The sequence below is a fragment of the Rhagoletis zephyria genome, unplaced genomic scaffold (genome assembly GCF_001687245.7).
Source record: "Rhagoletis zephyria isolate East Lansing unplaced genomic scaffold, Rhagoletis_zephyria_1.1 Rzeph_scaffold_02981, whole genome shotgun sequence".
Taxonomy (NCBI): Eukaryota; Metazoa; Arthropoda; class Insecta; order Diptera; family Tephritidae; genus Rhagoletis; species Rhagoletis zephyria.
In genome coordinates, this window is record NW_016160065.1 from 54,104 (window position 1) to 63,725 (window position 9,622).

A 9,622-nucleotide genomic window follows, 5' to 3' on the forward strand; every position below is an offset into this window, starting at 1 on the left:
AATGAATGTCATCACATCCGCAACGTCGTTCGATTTTCCAAAATGAGGCGTCAAACTAAAAGGCTTGCACTGCAGAGGTGCAGTAAGGTTTTGATTTTTATTTATTCTTTAGGGATGGGTAAACCCAAGAAGCAATGAAAGCGAAATTGATAAATCGGCTAGGGAGATATATGAACATACATAAATATTTAATCATAAGAGTAAGTGTCACGCCTATTTTCCAAAAAAATTATAAGAGTCTTAATTATTGTTTAGCGATTATTGTAAATATTTACTCTACGTGAGATGGCTAATAACTACTGCAGTTATTAAAAATCAATTTATTTTTCGTGTTTCTAAAAATTATCGTCATATGGAGCGTGGGCGCAATTCTCCTCGATTTCAAAAATATTCAATATGTAGCTTCGCAAGACCCAGGGAAATATTTGTATCGTATTTCTGAAAATTAACTTTATATTGAAAATGGGTGTAATTCTTTCTCGATTTCAAAACTTGCTATGGGTTGAGCTTCGGTATACTCTGGGAAATATTTTCAGAGGGTTTGGGAGAAATTTTGAAAACTAGCCAAATATACACGAATGCTTCACAAGATGAGTTTGAGTAATTTAACAAAATAGGGAAATGGAAGGGAAGATGTCAAGAAATCAATATCGATGAGACACCCGCATATCTTATCGCTTTGACTTTGCTAAAAGCCAGCCGCTAATTGCCGAAATTTAGCTAATTTGTTGCGATAATATGCATGTATATATGTCTGCACATACATATATGTATAACACAATTTTAAACTGGCTAATCAGAGGGTGTTATATAATATCACCAAGGATGAGCCACCTTAATATCGCTTTGTGCGCATCGTATCATATGTGTAAGGACACCTTCGTATGTATGTATATGAATTTTCTCTTTGATACTAAATGACTATGGCATATCCTTGTGTCAAGTGCAGTTGAAAAAGTGAATTAGTTACTCGGTTTTATTGCGTGATGCACACCACGCACTCCACTTTGTATGCCAGACTAGTAGACTGAACTCGACAGACCTGTGGCCTGCGGCGTAACATGGACAGGCATTAGCCACTGTGTAGCACCACTATTGCTGTCATGGCTATCTGTGTAACATACACATATATGCGTACGAAATGTGTGTATGTACCTACTACATTCAAGTACAGTTCAGCACTTGCTGAGCAGCTTACCACTTCACTGTTCATTATTGTTAATGGTATTGTAACAATAAGTACTATTGTATTTGTTGTTGCCTTTGACCCGTTGGCTTTTGTGCACTCGGGTTGTTGTTAAATTTGCCTTCAACATTTTTTGGCATTAATGATGAAGTGGCAGTGACCGCTCGTTGCCACAGTTGCCGCATGCCACAGCAATGCGGTGCAGCAAGCTAGTGGTGCCAAAAAGCAAAAAACAAAAACAAGAAACAAAGGCGTATTATGGCCTAATATGTATTACACACATAGTGCATACATAAATACTTACATACACACACATACATATACAAGCGAATATGAACAAGTTGAGTAGTCACAGCTCATTCGAGCACTTCATAATGCTGATATGTGCTGCATTTATACATATACACATGCATACAAACATATATGTTATGCACATATAAACAGTTTCGCACTTCACTTGCACTTTTGCAAATTTTCACCCCAGCGCAACAAAAGCAACATTGTGTAAGCACCGAAAGTTATTTATTTTAACTAGTGCGAATATTTCATTCCTCACATTCAAGAACAGTAAATTGTAAATTTATTTTTATACTGTGCATTATGTGCTTGTGTGCAGCACCAATACACTACATATGTATATACATATGTATGTAGGTATCCAACTGCCACCTACCGCTACTTGACCAGCTGCCAGAACCCCACAACTAAGCAGGAATTGCATGCCACAAAGCTTTTCAGTAGCATCCGTTGTCGTTTATTTTCATGCATGCAGGCTGGCAGTTACATATTCATTAAATATAATACATACAAGCTTATGTGTAGATATGTGCTCATATACATAGCTTAAAAATTTAATACGTAATTCCGTGGCAAGTGAACCTGAAAAATTTGAGTTTGAAAATTTCGAACGAACTTGTGCGCTTGTTATTTTTAATTGTGAGTTAGTTGGAAATGCAACAACAATAATTGCGCTTTAACTTTCCTCAATTGCACTCGAAGAGCGTCTCGAAACTACATCAAATTTGTTTTTAATCTTACGCATATGTACCTACATAAATACTCAAATGTTGTGCATTCCAGTCTGCACCACTTACGAAAGGATCAAAAGATCTATTTAATTTTATATGAATTTGGTAATTTCTGTAGAAAAAGTATGACGAAAAGGACGCTGGAAAAACAACAAAAAATTATTTGCGGCAGAGTTGCCAACGGAGTTTTATTTGAATAAACTTTAATCTGGGCATACATAGTTTTTTGGAAGAGCTGTCATAATTTACAAAATTAATGTTTAGTAAATAAGGACTGCGACAAGTGAAATTTTATTTTAGTTATTATATGTACAAATATTAGTAAATAAGATACGGAGACAGAGAAAACGGTATAAAAGTGTTTGTCTCATATTAGCTCGACATTAAATGCCAGAAAATAATGAGTTTACTTTCGTTAAATAAAAAAGTTTAAACGTGAAAATTGCAAGGAAGTATGGAATTTTGAGAAAATGTAACTACAATTTTCAGAAGTAACTTGACTGGTCTTCCGGATTGTTAAGCAGTTCACGAATAGCTGGTAAAAAAGCTTCGGGTAAATAGAAGAGGTTATATGATCGCGAAAAGGTAAAGGAAATTGTGAGCACATTAACGGTGAAATTCAGGAGGGAAATTGGCAAGTAAAGGTCACTTCAAAGATTAATTTTCGCACGATGCTAAAATAAACAAGTAAAGAAGTATAAGGTTGGGCGAAACCGAGCTTCTTATCTTCGTTTAGAAAAGATAAAAGGAATGAAAACTTTTCTTTTATCGTAAAGATAAATGATCATATAATAGGTTTGTTCCACAAGCTACTCGAAATCGCTTAGAGTTACACATACGCGTTCCACAAGTAAGTTAAGAGTTTATTTGATATACACTGACAGTGTGAATTTTGCTCGAGTTTTACTACAAGTAGCTTGTGGAACAAACCTAATATAGGAAAACTATAGAGAAGTTGCAACAACATTCTATTCCACTAGAAAACACTATATTTAACACACCATTGGCATTGCCTCTGAAAGACTTCTATTTATTTTATTTTAAGATCCAATTTTTGGGGCACTAGATGCTGTATCCGAGTCGCCAGATTGGAAAAAAGAAAAGCTTCCTTTAACCTCTAATAGCTCAAGTGCAAAACTTAACCCTTTAGTGAAGAGTCTGTCATATATGATACGTTTTTAATTTTTTTCAAGGCAGAGGCAAAATGGTTCTCAATATGCTTTTGAACGTGCTTTTTCTCATGTTGTTCAGGTAGAAGGCGAATTTTGGATAACTTGCCATGGCGCCGGTGTTAAATATTGTTGTTTCAACTTTCTCTCAACTACTTTTGCATGATAAGAAGGGCCGTTCTTCCCGATTTCAAACGTTTCGATAATATGAAAATATACTTAAATGACCTATTTATAGGAACGTTTTTTATACACAAATACATAAAAGACTTACATAATTATAGGGTAGCAACAACATTAAAAATTGCAAATCCTCGGCAAGGAAATATTTAATGGGGAGAAATGACTGGATTGATAAAAAGAAAAAGGCAGGGAAAAAGCAGTGATGAATAAAGGAGTAACTGACATATGATATTTAGACACCTCTTGAATAATCATTCGGTATAGTATCGCATTAGTTCGCTTCTCAAGTGCAATGTGCTTTTTACGCCCCTGATCTCCAAAAGTAAAGTAGTCGGACTGCATACACAAAAAACTGACGCTCAGATATTTTTGAATTAAAGGTCGTATAAAACAATTACGAAGAACGTGCTGATCGAGTTGCTTGAAATAGTTCGTAAGAGTGAAAAGGTTCCGGGTTTACCAATATTTTATGTAGTTAAGTTAGAGCCCTGAGTTTCAATCAGTTATTAAAGGAGATTGAATACATTTTTATAGCATTTTCGGAGATGTGATCTCTGCGCTTAATACCAAAAATATTTCGGGCAATATTGTTAAATAAGACATTGACAGTTCGCATACTGGGAAGCAAATATGTCTTGACTAATAGCGGTCTGATTTTAATTGGTGTGAAGTACTGGGTAGTTCATAAGGAACGCAACATTCCATACACTTTACCTATTACTGTAAAAATGTGGTTCTTCCATGTTAGCTTCAGTAGTTACTGATTTACTTATAGCAGTTTTCGTGTTTCTATATAATGTTTGGTAGGTGGGCGATGTTACTACCCGCTTTTAATGATGTTCAGCAGATTTATTAGCTGGCGCCTCAGAAAGGTTCGTGCCGAGTTTGGTAAGCATTGGTGAAGCGGCTATTGAAATTCACCATTATAATTAGGGGGCGGCACCCACGCCCATTTTCCAAAAATTTCATAATAATATTTTTTTTACCAAAATTCCGCTTCACATACTATTTCTCATCAATTGAGATCCAATATTTACTGAAATATCGTAGTTCTTCAATTTTTCGAAAATACCGTTATATGGTGACAGTCCGATTTTGCCCATTTTCAATACGAACCTAGCTTGGATATAAATAGGGCAACCTACATACAAAATATCTCAGGTTTTGTTCGAGTTATCGGGTCCACGGACGTACAGATTGACGGACTCATAGACAGACATGGCTTAGTCGACTTCTCTATTCATTCTAAGCATTTACATATTATACATTTGTTTATATTTATCTCGATTCCTTTAGGCTGCCATTAACAACCGTTATGTACACAAAGTTAATACGCCCTTTTGTACAAGCGCGCTCTGATTTATAAATACGAAAAGTAATTTTTCTCATCATCAATTAGTTGATTTCCATATAAAAACAATGCTGGGTACAAATGTATCCGGGTATGCAAACTCGTAGGTATCAACTTTGGAGTCTTATAGCTCCTCTAATACTTGTCCCAGGAAGGTGGATTATGTGCCAAAAGATACAGCGCTTTAAAGATCGCTGGTGGTACAAGTGTACCTGGCTATACATCCTAGGGTTAAGAGTATAATTCTAAGTCTAAACGCCTTGGACACGAACAAGAAATCACGCCAACGTCTTGAAAGTGGGAGCAGTCGGCTGCAGTCCGCCTTTAGAACAATACATTCAGCGCTACTAAGCATGACAGTCTTGAGTGCATCCAACTCTGTAGAGTGCTTTGTTGGTATAGAGAATTATAGACATATGTAGCTTTATTTGTTACCTGAACTATTATATTGCCTATCTAGCTTCGATAATTTCCATTTTTAGGAATATCTTAATTTAAAAGAAAAAGTCTTGAAGTTATAAATACTTAACTTTACTAAAAATGTAAACAGTTGAATATACTGCCATTAAATGATAAATACAGGATGAATTCAACCTCAACTTCCCTCAACCACCCCAAAGGCATTACACACGTTGTCTTAAATACTATGGGTCATAGAAAAGTATGGGCGGATATTTGTCACAATGTGCTGTTAGTGGCCGTACATCTGGCAACACTAAACCAATTTCGTCAAAGGTGGCATCTCTGGCTATGATCTTTGTAAAGATAGTCGCGCCCTACATCTAATCGATGCTAAAAAGCAGAGTAATCAACACAGCTGTAGGCACAGGGTCCGTGGTTAGAATAACTATAAGAGGAACTCCGCAGGGAGGGGTCTTATCACCCCTTTGCCAACTTTAAAGTTAGGAGAACGGAGGTAGTTACCTACGCTGCAGCGCTGATGACTTGGCTATACTGATTACCGGCAAATCCTTCTCAACAATTAGCGAGCAGCCCAAAATTTCAAAAATATCGGTACAACTGTTCTCTAGTATTTCGTACAGTAAAAAACGGCTTCCAAAACATATACTAGTGAAGATAGCAAATTATATAAATTTTTTAATTAAATGTGGCCTATGGAAAAACGTACATGAATATTTTTTTTAAAGAATTGCAGACATTTGAAATTAATTTCAAGTATTTTCCAAAAAAGTGGAAGCATTCAAACGTAATTAATAAATCAAAAACCAGAGCTTTCTTAAAAAATCGACGCAAAATATAATTATCTTTTGTTAAAAAAAAATAAACTTGAAATCTGTTCATATTTGGGTTCTCAAAAATGATTAGTTCACATCAAACTTTTTTGCCCTGCACTGTGCGCCGTGAGAAGCTCTCCACAAGAAGAGCTGGACATGATCTTTTACCTGAAGCCAACACAAGTATTCGTAATAGATGCAGCCGCAAAAGGGGACCTTAGACTGAGGGAATCACAATTGTGGGAACAGACTCACTACGGGCTCGCAGTGATCTTAAAGGCGATTAGTAGTGGACGGCGTAACTGAATTAAAGCCGGCTTTGATGTCGAAACTGTTAACCTCACGTCATCCGTTAAAATGAACCTCTGATCGGGAAGTCAGTGTCACTTTTGAAGATCGTGTGCGATATGACAGTTTGGAGTCATAAAAACAGAACGGGCTACAAAATGAAGCTCGATGTTTTAGTGCGACATGAATTATCGAAAATATATGCAAATTATTATGGGCGATGAAGAAGGAATTAAACACCAGAGTAAGTACAAGCGATAAAGACCGATTAACGACAAACAAAGCTATTTTGAGTGTTTGGCGTGATCGGAAACGACCTGTCCATTATGAACAAATACGGTGTGGTGTAACGATCAATTCGCAGTTCGGTCCCGTACTGCGTACAACTCGAGGGTTTGAATGCAGAAATCAAATGATCAAATATTCAAATTTTCACCAAAATTTCATATGCAGTTTTATAGCACATACAATTTCAGATTCAGATTAAAAAGTCGCAAATTTGCCAAATTTTTCTAAATTTTGCATAAAGTTTTGAAGCTGTAATTTATATGTTTTTAATTAAAGCTTGGGCGGTATTTTTTATAGGAATATAACGAAAAAAATAGCTCGAAAAACATTACGAATATATATAAAAAAAAAAAACACGTGGTCATTTGTTTGAGTCACTGTATGGGCACAAAACCCACAAAAAGTAAGGGTTTTCCAACACCTTTCTTTTTGTGGCTTTAAACGGAGTTACGCCATTAAAATATATTAAAAGATCCCATCTTCGCTGTAGTGCCTACTAAGTTCTTACACTTGTAATATGTTGGTATGGCTTCTCATTTATGTTAAAAGATATTTTATTTAGCTAACTCAACTGCAGCGTATGTACCTACCTTGCTGTGCCACATATGTACATATCCCAATACATATACTTAAATATTTACAAAGCTCTAAAAAAATTACAAGGTTTGTATTGCATAAGTACAAGCATCACGCTAAATGTAAGCCCGGGGAAGTACTTAGTAAATATGTAAGTATGCAACTGTAGCTGTATGTGGAAGCTAACTGCACTTTTTCTTTATTACGCGCAAGCGAATACATATTATTATGGCCCCAGTGCGAGTATACGTCTTTGGAGCAATGCATCAAAAATGTATTTTAATAAAAATGAGCAGTTCAAATAAAACAACAACAACAACCATGTTGGCAGCATCAGCAAAAGCTAAAAGTGCGATACATACAACACGGAAGCAGCGACACTCGGAAATTGTATACTTTATGCATTTCCTTTATATTCTCATAGCTGTCACTATAGCCGCGCATTTTTCTATGTTTCCTCGTACATACATTTACATCTCGCATTGTGTGTGTGTGTGTGTGTGTGTTGTCGGTAGTTTTTCGTCATTTCCTTGACGTTTGTCTTGTACCATCCATAAAGCTGAAATTAGTCGAGAACGCAGAACGTATACTTAAACGCAGTCTGTATACGCAGAATTTTGTCGATTACTGGAGCCCTCAGTGTTGCTTACTACACTGTTGCCACTCATCAATGCCTTTTCATAAACTTACCCTTTCAACTACAATTTTTCGTGCTATAATAGATTTTAGCTAAATATAAACTACTTAGTTTTCAACAAAAACCTTATTCAATAGTAAATTTCAAATATTTTAAACATATTTTGAGTAGGAACTTATATCTTTTTTACCATCTGTAAAACTGACGAAGTGGCAACCATCTAAAGAAGGAGAAATCAGCTGACACGGAAAAATCTAAATTCCGCAGATTTCTGCGCTACGGGCTACAACTACAGAAAAATTCTGCGGTGTTGAGTTTTCATTTACATGGCGCTTTGGTAAGATAGATCGTGTCAGCTGACTCGGGTTTACGTACCGGTAGGTTTACGTTCTTGACTAATTTCAGCTTAAGAGTATCATAACAAACTGCACATTTACCTCGCGTACTCGCAATAATAGCAGCCTCCATCATAACACGGCGAATTGTGTGCGAGGTATCTATAGCAATGCTGTCACAAAGCTACACACATAAATATATAAGTACATATTTGTTTGGCTCATAACTGTAATAAATTTGTTGAAACGTGTGGGTTATGCAATTTTCATGTTTTCTACAAAACATATGTACATGCATACGTGTGCGCATAAGCATATGTACACTCTTTTTTTGTTTTTGTTTTTTTTTTGTTGGTTAAAAACCAAATAATCTTCATTGCGAAAGCCAAAAAAAAAACAGAAATAGTAGCGACAGTTGTTTTTATTTTCTCAGTTCTTCCCTTTTTCATAAAAGTAACGTTTGTGGATAAGCTATGTAATTAATATCTAGCTGACATTTGAGGGCGCTTACAGGTAGTACTTTCTCTAAAGTTTTACCTTCAAAGAAAGTAGCAAAATATTATAGATCGTTATGCTGTTTAATAAAAACGCAAGATAGCCAAAAGACAAAAATTTCATTTCTTTTATTGCACAGGCCAACCAAAATGAAAGAAAAATTTGTTGCGGCAAATGTTAAAGCTATTTTTGATATACTTTTTTTGCTGATCAAGAATCATCAATCATCATTATTATGATAAAGAATTATGATAAAGAATAAAATAAATGCTGCAACTATGGTAAAGTTTCCATCAGCTCAAAGTTTTAAGAAAATCGAGGTCAAACTGTCAAAAAATCTCGTTTTTGCAATATTTAAAAAGCTCTAATAGGGATATAAATAGGAGTATCAATAGACGTCTTTTAAACCCAATATTACGAATTCGAGCGCAGAAATGAGCCTTTTTTTAATTATAGTTCAAAAGTTATATGTACATATGTAAATAATTAATTCCACATTCCGAACTTTATTTCCGAAGCTAATTTCCCGGTTACAAATGCACGAAAGGATCACATTTTACGTCGCATTTGTAGCTCGTGGCACCCTTAATTATGAAAAATTTTAGCATTTTTAATTATATTGAGCACAAAATGAGTTCAAATTGTTGTTGCTTTTTCCACTATAGTTTTTCATTAAAAACGGCCTCCAGCTCAATAAAAACTGTTAAATATATTTGAGTAATAATAGTTAAACAACTATGGCTTAATTTTTAAAATTAGGAAGTCCTATTTAATTTAAATTTTTGGAATAGTTTGTAGTTCATTGTGTGAAATATTCACAGGATGGATGCTTTAATTCGAATGGATGCTTT